Source organism: Salminus brasiliensis, chromosome 7 (genome assembly GCF_030463535.1).
Source record: "Salminus brasiliensis chromosome 7, fSalBra1.hap2, whole genome shotgun sequence".
Lineage (NCBI taxonomy): Eukaryota > Metazoa > Chordata > Actinopteri > Characiformes > Bryconidae > Salminus > Salminus brasiliensis.
In genome coordinates this window covers 37,994,919-38,014,929 of record NC_132884.1, presented here as the reverse complement: position 1 = coordinate 38,014,929, position 20,011 = coordinate 37,994,919, and the positions used below count along the sequence as shown (strand labels likewise).

The following is a 20,011-nucleotide window of genomic DNA, read 5'->3' as shown; positions in this document are numbered from 1 at the left end:
TAACCAGAGACAGAACCAGATGAAGCTGTCATTTGTGCTGTCTATGAGCTAGACTATATATAACTGTTGGCTTTCCTAAAGAACCCTCAAAGAACTCACTATTTAAAAAGTGTAAAAATAGTTTTTAATGTATTTTGGAATAAATAGAGAACATTTAGAGTCCAGTTAGCAATTAGCCATACACCTTAACAGTGATACCATGGCAGGTGAAATCATATTTCTTATTTTGATCAAAATTCAACAATTTCAACACTCTAAGAACGTATTTGTAGATATTTTGATGCATTCATTTGTTCATTTGTATATGTAGATTGAGCTTACATCTCAAAGACTTATAAAATAAAAAAAAGCCCAAAAAGCAGAATAAAAGCCCTAAGAATTCCAAAGCTAAATAAAAGTCCAAATAATTTCCGAACCCAAAAGGATTCCAAATAATCATAAAATAATAGAAAAATGCAGAAAAGCAAAATAAAAGTCCAAAAAGCCAAAAGAGCCGTAAAAAAAATTGATAAATTAGAAAATATAAACAAATGTGTCAGACAGTGGTTCATTCTGTGTTGTGTTTAAAACCCCGAGTTTTTATACATATGTTATACAGCTGTTCTGAATATATTGTAATGTAAAACAATACATTGAATCATAACCCCCGTGACAAACAGCGTATTGCCAGATTTTTGCATTTACACAGTCCTAGTTAAATCAGACAGTCAACTAAAGCTTGACTTCAGAGGAATTTATATTGTAAAGATCTCAAAGCTCTCCAGTATGTCAGTATTTCAGTGTCAGACTCTTTAATTTTCCAGTTTTTATTTTTATAATAATAATAATAATAATAATAATAATAATAATAATAGACTTCCTGTATTTTTCTTGTTTGAGCATTATATCATTATAAATAATATATAAAATAACATTATATATTTTGTTGTTGTTATTGTTGTTGTTTTGTTTGTTTGGGCTGTAGTTAACTACTTTTTCGATGTATAAATAGAATAGTGTGACTTTGGTTGAGGTGAAAACTGGTCAGTGTCATTTTAACACTGTAACAAACACATTGTAATTATCCTAATGTAATTATATAAGTCTTACCAGATAGTGCTGCAGATGTCCTCTCGTTGCGTCCTCTTAGTGCGATGTGCTGTTAGCAAGCTGAAGAGACTGTAGCCAGCAGGCCAGTTTTAGCCTAGCTCCCGCTCATTTGCCTGGGTCTGGCTTTCTTGAGTTATACAGGTAAAAACTAAGCCGGTGCTTTAGCATTAGCCCTTCAGGTGTGTGTTTATCCCCAGTTTGGTTCATCCATTTCTCTTTCCAGGGAGCGAACAATGAAGAGAAGAGATAGTAAAAGTCTAGTATTAGCTCTTCGCCCAGTCCGGAACCCTGATTGCCTCCCAGGCTTTTACTTTTACTTGCATGCCGAGTTTGAGGTATGGTTCATGTAGCAACCTGTATCTCCATAAATATAACATAAAAGTCTAGAGGTGATGAGCTGCTCTCTAGTATCAACAACACCGGATTCTATTCAAGTCGCTGTCATGCTTTATTGTTTCGCTGGCTAATATAACGCGTCAAGACTGTTACAGAACAGCTCCGGCCCTGTTTTGGTTTTGCTGGATTTTCTAGAGAATGAAGAGGCACCGGTGTTTGAGGTTCACGGTTTGTCACTTCCATGTAATGAACTCTCATTATTCAACTATTCCAAGGTAAACACAGTCTGACATTCTAAGACTCCTTTAAAAAAGCAAAGATTTGATTTTGAGAAAGCAATCCTAGCGCAGGTGGCAGTACGCATGGAAAACCTGTCTGAGCACTGAGGCCCTCAGGGCAGAAAAGGAAGGACCTGCCTCAGCCTGCTAGGTCGGTTGCCTAAACTCGCAGGTTGAAGGCACTTCACTCAGAGACAGATGTGACATCCTCTAAAGTCTCCCCAAAGTTCTCCTGTAACCTCTCTGACCTCACGCCTCCAGGTTTTCTCAGCCGTTGTACATTCCATATTTGGCCAATAGAAGGAGCTCTGTGCCTCTAAACGTGGTGGAGGGGGGATCAGGGGCAGCTTGCAAAAGAAATAGTATTATAGTTTTAGGCTCTCATCCAGAGTATTACATCACTAAGTTCAACTCCTCTACTCTCCTGAGACGAAGTGGCTAACCAGTGGGAGCTTTCACTGTTCACACTCATCGCTCTGGAATGTGAGTGAATTCTCCTTAAATTCCTGGACAATTATGGCCTTCTAAGGGTTTGGGAGCAGCTCAAATTCACATTTTCATTCACGACTTCACTGAGCTTGCAGCCAAATTTCCCAAATACTCCAGTCGTCAGTTTCTGTACATTAGTAACTGTAATATTCTCAGGGTTAAAACTTGAGCACTGTAAATCATAATCAGAACCCTACCTTATGCATGATTGGATACACTAGGCCTCAATGGTTATCCTATTTACATCTTATGATGGATTATACTGGAGCTCAATCCTTATTTTTTAATCTTAGGCTAAACATTGATCTAAATACTCTGTATAGTTCAAAATGAAGCATATATATATATATATATATATATATATATATATATATGTAAATGTAAAAATGTAATGATATATGTAAAAATACTATGTGCAGTACCCCCCACATGTGCAATTAAGAGTCATTGCAATAACCTGTAAATAATATTGCTATTGCTTTTTAAATTCTTATTTATATTGTGTATATAGTGTAAATTATTTATCTACTATTTTTGTAACTGAGTGTCTTGCTATCCCTTTCTGCTGTGACACTGAGAATTTCCCCACTGTGGGACTAATAAAGGATTATCTTAATCTTGTTTAATATACTGTAAAGGACTGCAGCATTTTTCAACTTTAATCGAGGAATTTTACTGGAATTTTCTCCTTTTCAGTGTCAGGATGGTTTTTCACTGTAAATAAATGAATCATTTCAGCAATACTGAAAGTGATACTGAGTAAGAACTGTTTTTGGATCTCCAAGAAACCTTTTTTTCAAATTGTGGAATTTTAAAGAACCTTTTAGCGGCTTAATAAATCTTTGCTTGCTGTAAAGGTTCTTTACCAGTTTACTTCAGTATGTTCAACAATAGGTCTTACTGGGATTGGTCTTTTATTAGTTCTAAGCTCAAATTCAGGAACTTTGCAGAATGTCAGTATTATTGGATAAACCTTAGTTTGTTAATGAACAGTACGGTACTGTACAAGGCCTTGTAGCATATAGAGTAAAGAACTACAGCAGTACTTTTCTGCTGTAATTTTCTGCTGCAAGCTTAACGTCTACACCTAACATTTACCAGGCATGTTGTTTAATGTACATCACAGGCCTTACAGCAGTTTTAAGCTCTAACTGAGGAGATGCTGCAGTCTTTCAGTGTTAGGTTTGTTAAGACTTACATTTCTTAAAAAATGGGCATAAAACTTTTTTATAATATAGACAGTTTTTTGTGTTTGAGCTATACACTATACACTATCACTATAAATAATAAATAAAATTAGATTATATAGATTATATATAGAAATTATAGATTATATATATATATATATATATATATATATATATATATATATATATATATATACTATTTATTTATTTATTTATTTTGCTGTAGTTAACTACTAAACAAGCCCTAAACTTAACCAACACCTGTCCTATTGTGTAATACACAGTAAAAGTACTACAGCAGTTTTAAGCTCCATCTAATAAACTTTACTGTACTTTTTCAGTGTTGGGCTAGTTCATCGCTGTACATAAGATTTTACATAATTGCTGTAATTAACAACTAAACTACGTAATTAACAGTCCTAAACTAAACCAATTGGCTTTTTTTTCTGTTATTCATGTGTTTAAAATGAATCTACTTCTTTTGCCTTTGATGTAATTAACTACAAAACCAGCCCAACACTAAAGCAAAACCAGGTCTATTGTAACTGAATGTACAGTAAAAGCCTGCAGCAGTTTTAAACTCCATTATACATAAGACTTTTTTATGTTTTTTAAGATGTTTCTGTAATTAACTCCAAAACAGTCCTAAATTAAACCAGTACAAGGCCTAATGTTACAGCAGTTTGCTTGGAGATATTGGTACTGAATGTACAGTAAGGGTCTGCAGTAGTTTCAAGCTCCATCTAAGGACCTTTACTGTACTTTCTCAGTGTTGGGCTAGTTCATCACTGTACATAAGATTTGACATATTTGCTGTAATTAACAACTAAACTACTTAATTAACAGTCCTAAACTTTTTTTTTAGCTAGGAGACTTTGTTGCATTTTCCTTTTAAAAAAAAATAAATCTACTTGAAGTGAATATAACATTTTTTTGCTGTAATTAATTATAAAACCAGCCCTAAACTAAAGCAGCACCAGGTCTATTGGTACTGAATGTACAGTAAAAGCCTGCAGTAGTTTTAAGCTCCATCTAAGGACCTTTACTGTACCTTTTCTGTGTTGGGCTAGTTCATCACTGTACATAAGATTTTCCTTATTATTTGCTGTAATTAACAACTAAACTACTTAATTAACAGTCCTAAACTTTTTTTTAGCAAAGAGACTTTGTTGCATTTTCCTTTTTTTTTTTTTTTAAATAAATCTACTTCATCACTATAAACAGAAGTGAATATAATTTTTTTTTGCTGTAATTAATTATAAAACCAGCCCTAAACTAAAGCAGCACCAGGTCTATTGTAACTGAATGTACAGTAAAAGCCTGCAGCAGTTTCTAATCTGAGGGCGGAGTTTTGGGAGAAGTCTCTGCCCCCAACTTTGTTGATTGACGTTGATCAAAAGCCCCTCCCTCCGCTCTTCCCCCCTCCTTCGTTTTCCAGTGAAGTGCGTGAATTTCATACCAAACCCATACTTCGCATTCCACCTTTACTGTCAAACCGGGGAGAAATATTACTGAAAACAATAAGGGGCTCCGGGAAAAAACACAGCCAGCTTTTCAATTATTGATATTTGGTTCTATTCCCCCGGACTGCTGGACGCCTTTTCCCCCAGCGAAGGTGAGTGTGTGGAGCTGCTGGCCGCTGCCTTTTGTCTCGCAGCTTTTTGCTGGAGTTTTTCACGCCGAGAAGTTTTCAGATCTTTGTCATATTTCACATTTTTCCACGGAGCTCCCTGCGTGGGGTGGGATGGCGGAGAGAAATGTGCAGGGATCTGGTATATTGTGAGTGTGTGAGAGAGTTTGTGAGAGTGTGTGTGTGTGTGTGAGAGAGTGTGTGTGTGTGTGTCCGTGTTCGACAAAGAGTGAGGGACCTGGTCGTTTTGGAGGCAGCGGGAAAGTTTTAATGCTGAATTAAAATTCAGGTTGCATCTCCTCTTTGTGGTCTCCTCAGTCCCCCCAGAGTGGCTTAGAGAGCAGTTAACCCAAGCCAAAATGCCAGTGTTTTCAGCCAAGGTCTCAAAACTAGTCCCTAAGTCCTCCAGAAAGTTGCTTTTGGGGCTCAGAAAAGAACTTGTGATCTTTCTTAGGACTGTCAAGAGGAGAAGAAGGAGGAGAAACCGAGCTAGAGGACAGGAGTGAGCTGTTTGAGAAGAGACCTTGCTGAGGCCACTGCTGCTACATTTACAGGTAAGATGAGCTTCATGTTTCTGCTGCTTTTTTTATTTTATTTAAACAATATATATGTAAAAATAAATATTAATAATAATAATAATAATAATAAAATCTGAAACCTGTCCAAGATGACCTCAATAAATAAAAAGCTGGCTATCACTATAACCTAACCTTCTCAAATCAGTATGTTCAGCTTCATAGACAGCTGTATTTTGGTGCCCTACTCTTCTTTACTCTACCCTGCTCTGGAAATGGCTAATAATCCTGGCCTGCCTCTCTTCAACCTATGATACTGACTCAGCAGCCGAAACATCTCCGCTCTGACTCATGATTTACTCTGGAAGTAATGCTATGACTCCACTAGGCTTGTTACAGTAACCGTTTTGACTCATGCCTCATGTTGGCCTCATACTAGCTAGCCTGCTTTGGCCGTATTGACATGAGCTCAGCCAGTGTCTGGCTTAGCTCTCCCAAGCTGATAAGCAGTTCTTCGTAACGGGCTGTGGATGAAGGGTAGTGTAGCTTGCATTGATTCTGTGGAAGTTCTCCACTTCTCCAGTTCTCCGTCTGTCCGTCTGTCTGTCTCTCTAAGGGAAAGCTGCAATGATGGCACAGGCCAGTAATATCCACACAGCCGGGCTGCTTTAATGCTGAGAGCTCTTCTCTCTCTCATTGGTCAGTGTGAAGTTTGCATGTTCCCGCCAAGAGCAGGGCTTTCTTTGCGGTGTTGTCAGATTTATGATGATGGTGGGCCAAGAAAGTATAGATGTTGGCCTGTTGGGCGACACACAGAGGCGATTTCTGATGTAGTTTTGGTAGATTTTGGTTGATTGATACAGTATGAATACCACGGTAGTTTCTCTTCTTCATTAGGTGTTCCACTGTGTTGATACTATGGTATCAGTTAGAGCTGGGCAGTCTGATGATATTTTATTGTATTGTGATGCACAATATTCTTTTCTAAGCATATTGATGATATTGTTAAGGCTTAATAAAAAAAACACTGATCAACTGCAGGTTTCATTATTAAACCAACTGGTTTAATTCGATGAAGAGCAGCAGATGTTGAATAAAATTGCTGTACTCATTATAGGAGAGTATCTGAATAGTAGTTTATAGGGATCTATCACTACTGAAGTATGTAGTCTGTAATTACATGCATCGTGATAAATAGAGTGTATTGTAAAAAGTCTTTAAATATTGTGATACAGGATTTTTACCATATCGCTCAGCCCTAGTATCAGTACAGCAGTATTTTCTCTGTATTGGCTTGTATCGATACTATGGTATCAGTACAGCAGTATTTTCTCTGTAGTAGCTTGTATTGATACTATGGTATCAGTACAGCAGTATTTTCTCTGTATTGGCTTGTATCAGTACTATGGTATCAGTACAGCAGTATTTTCTCTGTAGTAGCTTGTATCGATACTATGGTATCAGTACAGCAGTATTTTCTCTGTAGTAGCTTGTATTGATACTATGGTATCAGTACAGCAGTATTTTCTCTGTAGTAGCTTGTATTGATACTATGGTATCAGTACAGCAGTATTTTCTCTGTAGTAGCTTGTATCGATACTATGGTATCAGTACAGCAGTATTTTCTCTGTAGTAGTTTTTGCTGTTGAGTAGTTTACTGTTGAGAAGATGCAATCAGTGCAACAATATTTTATTTATATATATATATATAATATTTGGAATAAATAAAACAGCTGAAACTATTGTTGCACTGATGGCATAATGTCAGACATTCTATTTTATTTTATTTTATTGATACCACAATCAGAACAAGTAAAATTTTCTATGTTTTTATTTTTTACAAGTGTACTGATACTGTATATCAATAACCATGTTAGCCAGGTGTTTTTTTTTTTTAACTATTAAACTGTTCAGCCCAACACAATTTGTCACAATTCCTGGTTTAATTTGTGCTAAAGTCTTCACTGACTGATTCAGTGATGGATGACTTTACGTATCACATTGGCTACATTTCAGTGTTGTTGTTTTTTTTTTTTTCCCCCCCATTTCTTTCCTCCCAACCTATATAAATCGCTTTTGCCTTCCTGAGCTTCGTGCCTCGACCGTTGGCAGGTTTGATAAAGGAACAGAATGCTGTACTGCAGGTTCATTCCAGATGGTCCAGCCCAGACTGCCTCTTCTGGTTCTCCTGCATAGTTCTGTCTTCTAATTTACCTCTACTTAGAAACCATGTTTCTCGTCGTTAGAAAAAAAATGGTTTAGTGTTTTTTCAGAAAGGTCACAGATAATTGTCTTTTAAAGTAGCTAGTATCTTAGTCAGGTAATTGATGACTGGAAGGAAGATTGAGAAGATTTTTTTAGGTGTTTTCCTAGAAGACTAAAGACATTGTCTTAAATAATATTTAATTATCTGGAATTAATTTATTCATGCTGGAGCTGGAGCTGATGTACCAGTTAGGCTGTGGGACAGTTTTCTAGTTGTATGTAGTCATTGCCCCTCAGAAAGCAATATGCGTCTGCCTTGTCTATATGTGTCAAAAGGAATAAACCAATATAAAAATCTCCTATATTAAGTTACTTTAAATTAATACACCCTTTTTTTGCATTTACTGTAAGTCTACCATTTTACAGATGCTGTTTATCTGGATGGCAGATTTGCTGGTATTTCGGAGAGATTGAGGAAAATGGTGTTCATGCTTTCAAGCTAAAATTTGCATGTCGAAGTATATGTGTTTATCTTATCAAAAACATAAATGGTCAAGTATGATTCAGCATTTGTTAATAAAGTGTGTCGCTGATGTCATGAGAGAAGCTTTTACGTGAGTGGTCCCTTAAGCAGACCACCTTAATGTTCTATTTTGCATCAATGCACAGTCTTGCATTTAAACGTTGAAGAGAGCAAAGTGGAAAGAGTTGCTATAAACCCGTGACCTGATAGAACTTCTCACTTGACTCCTCCATTCAGATTACAGGAGTGAAACAAAGGGCTAATGTAACAGAAACCTTGTGAATGGCAGCAAGGCACCGGGCTTCTAATATTAGATTTTCAAGGCGAGAGTAAATCTGGGGTGGATTAGCATGAGCGTTCTGCTGTGTTGGCTGGTTTGCTTCTGTGTTTGGGCGCATTACTGTAGGTGGCCTTTCACAACACAACATAACATAAGTTGTTTTTGTTTTTTTCCTTTTCCTTTTCTCTGCGCCGGCCACCAGGCAAGACTTCAGTTTTGTCACAAAGTGTGTTTGTTTTCCCCGCTGACGTCTTTAAGCTTTTTAGAGAAAGGCAGTGGCCACCGCTGGCGGAGTAGAGCTTACAGCCAATTAGATTACAAGACAATCCGGTCTTGAAGTGGCCTTTTTTCCCCTTCTTCACTCACCCCAGCTGCAGGCCTCTTTGCTATTCAAAGTAGGAGTTCATTAACTTGATACTGGCCAGTTTGTAGTGGAAAGGCTGTGATGATTTCTTTCTTGAACAGCAGGGACTGATAGACTTCCTGTTATTGTTTAGGACTAGAAGGATTACTTTGTGCTGTTACCGTAAACACATCCTCCTTGTCACTCAAAAACATTGTATCTCCAAAATAGAAACTTTACTGGAGATTGGAAAAAAAAATCTCTAACTTTTAATGGAGGTCAATGTAAACAGACTTTATTCAGAGTAATCTGGAGCATTTCTATTGGTCTATTTGTTCTAAAAGTTGGACAAAATTCCACAAGAAAATGTTTTTTGCATGACAGTGACGAGATATACAGTACTGTTTAGAGGTTTTAGGCACCTAAGCACATTATTTACTGCATTTCGAGAGCTTTTACTGTAGAAGGTCCAGATCCCATCAGAACAGATGCAGGTGAACATAAATACAGTATAAAGGAGAAACAAGAGCTTCTCATTCTGGAGAAAGTAGTGAGATCTTGCCGGTGAGCTAGTCTGACGAGCAGAGCTCGGTTCCTCCAGGTTTCTCTCCTCATCATCAGCAGCAGCAGCAGCAGCAGCAGCAGCTCACCTGATTTACCATCATTAAGCCCTGATTTACCACCAAACCAGGCGTTGATCTGAGGAGAACTCTAAATAATACTAGACTCCATGAGGAGAACTTTGGAGATGTTCTGATGATGAACACAGTGATGGAGAACCACCAGCACCACTCTCTGTAGGAGTTTTATTATTAGTGTTTATTCTAATATCAGTGTTTTACTGAGGCACTAAACACTTACTGCCCAGATAAGGAGCTTTTTCTTTGTAATATTCTCAGCACAGAACTGTGTGTCTTTAGTAAGAGCACAGTTTCACCGTGTCCTGAAAGAACCAGTGAAGTTAGAGTAATACAATACAATAAGAAACCCAATCTCTGCTAGAGTAATTGCTAAACCAAGCCTGTGAGCTAAATTGAGACACCTCTGCTCATTATCTTTAACATGTGTTTTGTGTTTAAACACAGTTGTTGTTATTTTGTCTTCGCTGCAGTCTTTCCTTTTTTTTTTTAGCAGCTGCAGGTGTCCAGATTGCTTTCTCAGGCTTTGCCCGAGTTACCTTAAGTTGCCTTTGTGAGGTGAGGCAGCTAACTGTACGCTGGTTTGGCTTTCCCGTGCTAAATGAGGCTTTACTGTTTAATAAGTCAACAGTTGAATTTTGATGATTTGTTTGTTTTGGCTGTAAACCCCTGTCCTGCTTATCTGCAACTTTACAGGCTTCTCGCACCCCCCCCCCCCTTTCTCGGTTCTGGACTTCATAGCTGAAATCATAACGCTGATGTTGTTATTATTATTATTAGTATTCTTGTTGTTGTTGTTATTGTTATTATTGTTGTTAAAAGGGCAAATCCTCTTCATAGTGGGAATGCTTCCTCGTTTTAGGAGCAAATGGGACTGGGTGGAACAGATTGTTTGTGCTGTATGTGTGTGTTTATGTTGCTGGCTGCTTGACAGCTCCTTCGCTGGTCTGTGTTAGAGGCCCAGCATCTAATGAGCCCCCCCTCTCCATTTGTGCAGGCTGGAGACGCCTTTTAGCACCAGCCTCAGAAGTGGCCCTCCAAATGGTGGCCACTTACCCGTCTGTCAACACAGGCCTGAACAAATATCTTGCGGTGTATGTGTGTGTGTGAGTGAGAGAGAGAGAGAAAATGAGGGGAAGAGAAGCAGAAGGGGGAGAGAGATGTGATTTCTGCTCCAACTCACTAATCAGTAGGTCTTAATTGTGTTAAGCAACACCTATCTCTCAGATTTTCCAGATTCTCCAGTCGTTTCCACGTTTCAAGCCTTTAAACATTTCCGAAAGGATCATTTCAAACTGTTTCATTTCCCTAATATAGTTTATTTTTCCGTTAAATCAGACGACTTCTTTTTTTTCTTCAAGAACTTTAAAGCAGGCAGAAGCAGCACCCTGGCCAAAATATACACGACATGTTGCCATGCTTTATTAATTATGATGGAGTGTCTGTCTGTGAAAGCGTGTTTACGTTTAAGATGAAAATTAATGCGCACTCTCCAGCCTCTTGTTTACATACATTTCCTGTGCGAGGCATCGGCAGATAAGATTTTTCTTCTCTTTGCTTCTCTTTGGCCTTTCAACTCGAGGGGAGGGGCCGGCCATTGGCTAGAACAGTGTGGCCTTTGTTTCTGTCTGTCTAAAGTCGCTGAACTTTCCAGTTGTTCTTGAAACCAACTGTTTGCTGCAATGTGCTTCGCTGGAGTCCGCCAAGCAGCAGAGCAGCTTCACGCATACGCATTTTTATAGGCACCTGAGCTGCTAGTTAGCCCGTGCCTGATAGTGGAGAATCGGTAATTGTGTTGGTTTACAGGTTGCAGTGATTTTGATTTGATTTGATTTCAGTGTTTCACTTAAGTTGTTATGGTTGCACAAGCTTTTCCTGAGAGATCCTCACCAGAAAAGGACAGCAAAGTTTTTTTAAAAATAAAAAAATCATCAATTGTGTACAATTTTATATTATGTAAAATTATATAAAAAAATGTGATTTAATAATAATGAAATTTCATAAAATAATGAAATTTGAGTTACAAAAACATAACTAACAGAAATACAGATTCACAAACAAATAATTAAGTAAAAATAAATAAATACACCCCTCACACAATCACTGTCCCCCCACCACATGTCCACTGTCCTGCTTTCTGGCAGTGGCTCATTCCAGAACCAGTACATCCAGGAAGTAGCTCAAGATAGTAGATCTAAGGTGGATGTCCTCTCTGCACAACATTTTAAAGGGCTAAAATGTGATTCTAACATTTGGCAAGTTTAACATTGGTGATGTGTGACATCAGCATTGTATTGGTATCAACATCAGCCATTTGATACGACTGATCAGCTTTTAGACAGATATTAAGATTGGTTGATACTTGATGTGCAGGAAAGATATTGTACCAGTTTATGTTGGATATATATATATATATAATGTTTAATCCATTTTAGCCAACATAAACTGGTACAATCTCTCTCTCTCTCTCTCTCTCTCTCTCTATATATATATATATATATATATATATATATATATATATATATATATACACACACACACACACACACACACATCAGTTTTTTCCTTTTTTATTTATATTTGATATCGTCAGTTGAAATGCCACAGATATAATGATAATATGCTAGCATAATAATTCACACATTGCAAACATTAGAATTGGAATATAAGTAAAAACCATTGAGATAAATAAACAGAGTTGGCATACTGGCTCATGAACGTTACTGGGCTCTCCTCAATAAGTGAACAGACTATAAACAATGTTGCAGTCATGTCCATATATTGTACCATATGCCGACAATGTAGTTATTGAGACCGGTCTGTCAAAGTGCGTTACAAGAAAAGCTCTCTAAATGCTGAGATAAATGTAGCTCAGATCTAGAAAGGGTCATTGTGTCCCACTCTCTGTCTCTCGTTATTTCCCCTTCTCCCTCTCGCATTTGCTCAAATATCATCAACCGAAAAAGAAAAAAAAAACAGCACTTTATGAATGTTTGCCCCCAAGCAGTCCCCTCTGTATGCGTGTCTTTCAGGTTTCATGGGGTTTGGCAGCAGCCCCTTGGCCTAGCCACTAAATGACCAAGTCAGTCAGTGAGCACTGCTCTGCCGATTCGCCTGGAGATTTTCCGAGGAAAGTGCTGAATCAGGTTTGGGGGGGGGGGGGGGGGGGGGGGGGTTAGTCTTCTGGCCCACAGGCCAGCCTGTGTGTCAGTCTTTCCTCTGCCGGCTGGATTACAGCTGCCGTGAGCGAGAGCGTGTGATGTGGAGGGCAGCCTGCTCCGAACGAGCAGGTCCCATCCTCCTCCCCACAGCACAGGGAGAAGAAGCCAGGAACGCTCTAATCCCCCTGAGATTCACATCTGCACTTTCAGCTTTGAAGATGAAAGACGGGGGAAAGCGTTCTGAGCTGAGAAGGAACGCACAGGGTTGCTCAACAAGATGTGCAGCTGCGAATGTAGAGAAGCGAGTTCAGCGCGAAACTGTGTCCTGCAGCATCCCTTGGCTTGGCTTGTTCTCTCAGAGTGCACTCTTTCCCCTCTTCTGTATTCCTTCTGTATTGCTGCTTCATAGGATTCCTTGAGCGATGCTATAGAAGAAGCTCTTTTGGTTCCCTAGAGAAGTGGAAGAGGAGTGTGAGGAACTTTTTGAAGGTCTAAAGAACCTCACATTTCTTTATTACGTGCATGCTTCTTTATGGAATGTGGTTCTTCTAGGTATCACTCAGATCTTTTTGAAGGACCTTTATTTAGATTTTGAAGTCTTTCGTTTCACTCTTTGTGACCCAAACTCTCGCTCCCTCTGCTCTGATTGCTTCCTGAGTGTCGAGCCAGAGCGGAAATAGGAGGAAGCTATTGGAGAAGCTGAGGAGAATTTATTAGACTTAACCACAGACTGGGTTGGGGGTGGGCTAGCAGTGGAGCTCAGACACACTCCTGAAGAAGAAGGGGTGTTGAGTAGGTGTTTTGGTGGTGAGACCTCTTCATGCCGGTCTGTGGAGTGCAGTCTTCGTTGCGCACAAAAGGGCCCAGTGTTCTTCCAAACCAGACCAAGAAGCAACCTTGCAAACATTGGTTTACTTGGATGTTGATCTCACGCATCACGTTTCAGCCAGGGCAGTGAACAGCAGAGGAATATGGACTCTCAGCATCTCGGATCAGTGTGTAAAATCAGTGTTCTCGTAGATTCAAATGCACTGCAGCTTAATGATAGCAATATAGTTCCATGCCCATTTGCAGTGAGCGATAAAAGCTGACCGACTCGAGCTGTAAGTGTTGTGACAGACCTTGCTGTCCTTTAATGATTGTGCCACCCAAAGCTTTTATGGTCCTGCTGTGTGGCCCGAGCTTCTGACATACAGTATCACTTCAGTGACTGCCTCCTGGAAGCACACTGATTTAGCTCTGTTTGTTCACTTGTGCCTGTCAAATGGCTTCTTCATGCGACATTAAACGGTTGCTGTAAGATCACATAAGGCCACATGACTGTTTTCATCTCACAGGACAGGTGTTTAAAGGACCCTACATTTTGGGGATCACACAAATTGTGATAAATTATTTGAAACGACAGGTTTTCTTTTTCCAGCTTCTGTTTATCCCTTAGAATTACTGTTACCTTTAAGACTGATATATGGAAATGACCAGTGTTCTGATTGGCTGATCTGTGGTGGTTGAAATACTCCTTATAACTTCAGAGTGCATGGGTGGGGCTAAACTTCTGTAGGTTGTATGAGTGTCAACATGCTGTTTTTTTTAACAGATATATTTTATATATTTAACAGATACAGATATATGAAGTTTACTTTAATTTTATTTACTTCAACTTATATTATTATACTTTATTTATTTTGTATATATTTTTATTATTATTTATTAATTTCTTTTTTGTTATCTTTATCTATTGGTGAATGGAGGGACAGCAAAGTAAGAATTTCATTGTACAGCGTAACTGTCTGTTTCTGCTGTGCATATGACAATAAAACTCTTGAATCTTGAATCTTTATATAGGTTTCACATAAATCTTAAAATATTAAACAGTTTGTTTAAGAAAGTTAAGAAATATAACTTAATGTCTGTAATGTGGTATTGTGGTACTTCTTGAATATGAGGATTTTTTTGCTTTGAGGTGTTTATATTTTCTAAATTGTGGCAAACTGCAGTACGGTAAAGGGAGTGTAGGGGCCAATATGAGATTTATTATTTTGTTGGACCGTAAAGAACTAGATTTTCACACAGATGGATCATGCTGTAATTTGAGTGCTGATTGAGAGAACAAGAAGAACAAGATAATATAATAATTACAATATATAAAGCAGTATTATTAATTCTATTTTTGGCTCCCCTTACAGTCCGGATGTAGAATTTGTGGGACACTACAAAAGTAAAGTCTTTTGAATTACATTTTACAAGCTGAAATGTATATATATATATATATATGTATATATATATATATATGTGTGTGTGTGTGTGTGTGTGTGTGTGTGTGTGTGTGTATATAGATATAGATATAGATATATATAGATATAGATATATATAGATATAGATATATAGATAGATATATATAGATAGATATATATAGATATATATATATATATATGCTCTGAAAAGCTTACTGTGACAATTCATCCCGACAACTAGACAGATAGACTTTCCAGTACTTGATCCTCAATTCTCTATCAGCTTTCAGTATCTGCCAATATCAACTCTGTCATAGGCGCCTAAAAATTCTGAGTTAGGTCAATGTACATTTGTTGTTTTCTGGTAGATAAAATACAATTGAATAGTTTCAAATCCATGAAGAAATCAAACCTGCCCCTGTGTAGTAGATAAGGAAGTATACAGACACTAAGCCTGAATTAATAGCTTTATTTTAAAGCATTAAAAAAGGTAAAAAAATAAATAAAAAGGTGCTGCCACAGCCATGCTTGACCCGTAGTTCCAGAAAGCACAATTGGCCTCACTCTCTCTGAGTGGGTAGGATGACCCTTCCCTTCCCCCAATCCCTCTGCACAGTGCTAGCCAGTCTGGGTGTCTGTTAGCTGACTTAACGAAACTAGCAGTTAGTGTTCCCCTCAAAGTGTGTTCAGCTGTCCAAAGATGTTGTGCTAGCAGCAGTTTAAAAAGATTCAGTGGCGATTTATGTGACCTGGAGGAAGCACATGCTTGGCTATCACTCTCCCAGTATTGGTAGTCATGTAGTGGGTGGAGTTGTGGTTACTGGGAGGGAACTGGAAGTGAATTTGGACGAATTGTGGGGATGAAGTGCCAGTGTAGCAATTTAATGTTCAATATACTTTAGTCTTTGTGTATAAAGCTACTAATCTTCAGAGAGTGGCTTTTAACTTGCTGGTTAAACTCAACAACTGTCCAAGCTTGCAATACTCCCACAGAATCATGGTTTCATGTATTTATAGTATACCTTAATTAAGTAAGTTCAGTACTGTATTGATCATATCTAACAATACCTAACAATAACCATAAAATATGATTATATTGCCCGCCCCTAGAGTGAACCGCAAATAGTATAATAGTTTGATTAGCCACTTAATCGATTAATTGACTGTAAGGCGGCGGCGGGGGGGGGGGGTTATCAGTACTTTGTTCAGACTGCAACACCAGCTTTAATCAGAACACTGGTCATTGTGTTGGGTTATGGTTTGGTCTGGTCTGGTTTATGGCGAGTGGAACTGCTCTGCCTTCAGCCCAGAACGTCTTTATCTGTAATCCGACCTGAGCCAGCAGCTGCTGCTACACTTGTCCAGCCCTGTTGTTCTCTCAAGTGTCCGTGTGTGTGTGTGAGTGTGTGTGTGTGTGTGTGTGTGTGTGTGTGTGCACTTGCACACTTGCATGAGTGAAAGAAGGGTGTGTTATAGGGGCTACCCTGGGGGTATACTCCCTGGGGCGACTATTGCCAACAAGTGTTCCAGCTGCAGCCGTTTCCAAAGAAGACTCCCCCATTCTGACTAGCGCTCTGCAGTGAGCAGTAGAGGCAGGGAATCCTTCGAGACAAGCCTATATATCAGTTCCACTTGTAGCCATTGAGGCATCCAGCATGTGGACTGAAGGCGGCTCTAATAGTGTGTTACCATTTTGGTTTAATCACCCAAGGCCGGTCCAGTCCAGACAAGCTGTGACTTGATGGAGCAGTCACCATGGCCCAGACTGTTATAAATGGTTCCCACTCTCCCATAACTCCTGTCCTCTCACTGTGTTTTGGGTCCCTCACCTTCAGCCAAAAGCGTGAATGAGTGAACGGCCATGAAAACAAAAGGCAGGTTATGGTCGCCAGCTTGGCCGCCTGCCTGCCAACTCCAGCATCTCCTCTCTTCTCCTTGTCCCTCCCCGCGGCCCCTCATTCACTGGCAGAAGGGCGTGAAGACCTCTCTCCTGGACAGGATCCTTCCCTCGGCCGTTTCCCGCCAAAAAATGGCCGCCAGGGAGGACTAGATCACAGATGGGCCTGGAGTTCGCACGATGAGTGGAATCGTCTGTTTGCACTGGAAAGTCCCCTCGCTCTGTCGACAGTGAGAGGACTCCCTGAAATTTAATAAGATGACTTATTGAGGGCTGAGGAGATGTGAAAAACCAATACACTCAAGACAGGCTGGACGCTTAGAGCCGGAGCACTTTCTGTTGAGGATTGACGTGAGGGATTACAATCTGTTCTGTTCTTGTTCTTTTTGGAAAATATAAAGTTGCAGTACAACTTTATGCAGACTCATAAATTCATTCATGTACAAAGGAACTTGATGTTCCCTCTCTTCTATTGTTTGTAAGGTTTAGTCTGATAGAAGCGATTATTTATTTTTAAATTAATCATCTTTGGTTTTAATCACTTCCTTAAATTGAAGTCTCAGAGTCCCACATTGACCATATTACTAAAAGGGTTTTAGCCTATAACGTGGGGATTTAAAGGCCTGTTTAATGAAACATGTTCCTTGCTTTGTTTTAATAAAACATCGGAATTAATATCAGAATTAACCCTTTAACCCCTAAAGGCTTGTAAGGAAACCATACTTGAATTTCAGTCAAACATAGATATTTGCTGTATAATTTATTGTAGTGACTAAATATTTGATAGTAGATGCTGAGAAAATCATAATGAATACTGATTTTTGATGGATAGTAAATTATTTGAAACGGATACTGAAAAAAAAACATAATTACTAAAAAAAAATCATTTCAGATACTCAAAAAATCATAATAGTTAGTGAATAATTTGTAGTAAATACTGCACAATTTGAAGTAGATACTGAGAAAATCATAATTACTGAAAAAATCATAGTGGATACTAAGAAAATCAGAATAGTCCTTGAATAATTTGTAGTAAATAATGTTATGGTAAGTACTAAATATTTATAGTATAGTGTGTAGTACTGAATAATTATTAGCTACTGAATAATCATCAGGGATGGATTGATTGGTCTTTAAATAAAACTTTGAGTTTCGAAAGCACCATAAAGTCCCAACTATGCTGCTAAACTAGCGGCCTTTGATAAATCCGCCTATACATAAATCTGCCTTCAGCAGTTTGGCCACACCCCATTCACAGTGAGGTTATAAGGTTGTGTTTCAGGCCAGACTACTTTTCGAATGAGGCACAACACAAGGCAGCCAATGAGAACAGAGCTTCTTTACATGGACAATAAGAAAAACAGCCTGTTTATTTCTAAGGGAAGTTAAAAGAGTTATGGCTGTTTTTATGGATTATAGGTGGATATTGAGGACAAAAGGAAAATGTAGTCTATAGGCTCAAGCTTTCCTACATACCTAAAGCAGTCCTTGATATCCTAATGAACCACATGCTTTATTTGTGCTGAGTGAATGGCAGAAACAGGCCTTGATCAGCTCATTGTTTCCTAACCCTGAACCCTAAAGTGAAATCCTCATCATCTGAATGACTAGCATTTTGAGTCATACAGAGCTTACCCCCTGTTTGTTGGTCATCCAGAAATGCCCCAGACTGAACCTCCATTGGACACCCCCCCCCCTCCAAATTCCCGGAAAATACCTGTGACTAAGAGTTGGCTGCTCTGGGCAGATGAAAATGCCTGGCGTTGTCTTCAGGGAATCACCTCCAGTGTTTCTGGACTGCACTGGACTATTCCAGAAGCATGGGGTGACCACATCAGCATACCTGATTTTTACCAAATCAGGTGCTGGATGAGAATTTTGGAGATGCTTTAATAAACACAGTAAGAATAAAAAAAAGGATTAGTAGTATTTATTCTAAAATTAGTGTTTTACTGATGAAATAAACACTTACTGCCCAGATAGGAAGTCTGTTTGCCATCCAGAAATACCCCAGACTGACCCTCCATTGGACCTCATCCCCTATTCCTGAAAAAGACCTGTGACTAGGGTTGGTTGCTTTGGGCAGATGAACACGTCCTGGCATTCTCTCCAGGGAATCACCTCCAATGTTTCACACGGGACCCTTTTCAGATCTAAGATAGGCTGATAGACTGATAGGCTGCACAGTTGCTATATATGTATGTTAGTTTAGGGTGGGAGTATACCGGCAGTAGACAGTGTGCACCGGGACTGAGAGTGAGCTGTGCTCATTGAATGGCTGTTTGAATGAATGTGTGCTGCATAGCTTTCAGTGTGTTATTTACATTCCTGCTGCACATGGGAATTCTTCAGCATTATAGACTGAGTGAGGGCTCTGTATGCGGTGAGCGAGGACGAGAGGTAACACAACGCAGCTGGGCTTCCCTGAAATCGGTGTGTGCCATGTCATTCAGTCAAGAGCCATAATGTCCCAGCTGTCTGCTAGAACAAAATGAAATGTGTGTGTGTGTGTGTGTGTGTGTGTGTGTGTGTGTGTGTGTGTGTGTTTTCACAAAAGCAATTAGAAATACATTTGCAAAAAAAAAATCTTGGCAAAATAGTCTTCCCGGATCCTCATTTAGCGATATTTTTCTTTTCTGATGACCCATTTAGGAAGCGGATGTGCAAGTCAACCAGGCGGTTGACATGCCCAGTTAGGGTAGTTGTAGCATTGTGACGCAAAGCGCACAAGATTGACCTTTTTAACAGGCAGCGCAACTTTGTGGTAAAGATTGTTTCTAATTTACATTACATTTACAGCATTTAGCAGACACTCTTATCCGGAGTGACTTCACTATTTACTCAAGAATAACCTCAGCTAGTTTGAATAGGCTAATAATTCAAAGATACCCCAAAGCTTAGATACTGCTAAACACAAGTCAACATAGAGACCATATATGGTTTCTCGGTCAAACCTCTGTAATAAAACCACAGCAAAACACGTCTGCGGCTGTTTGACTTTATTCCCCTCACTGAATATTATGCATGATGTTTTTGTTGTTGTTTTTCTTTTCTGATGTCCTGTTAAGGAAGCAGATATACGAATCCACCAGACTGAATTCTGTGTGTGAGCTAATGAGTATTACAGAACGATCACTGAAATACAGTAGAAACAGAATCTAGTGAAGTTTACTGTGATATAAATAACACATGGACAAGAATGTGTCCAT

General features: G+C 38.9%; 1 protein-coding gene across 2 annotated transcripts in view; it reads left to right on the top strand.

Moving 5' to 3' along the window:
• The first annotated feature begins 4,832 nt into the window (after positions 1–4,832).
• tead3b (TEA domain family member 3 b) overlaps positions 4,833–20,011 on the top strand; it is a 53,577-nt gene continuing 38,398 nt past the window's right edge. For both annotated transcript variants that reach the window (XM_072684853.1, XM_072684852.1), the window contains exons 1-2: positions 4,833–4,994; positions 5,464–5,563. The gene's annotated coding sequence lies outside the window, so the exon portion shown is untranslated. The remainder of the gene's footprint in view (positions 4,995–5,463; positions 5,564–20,011) is intronic.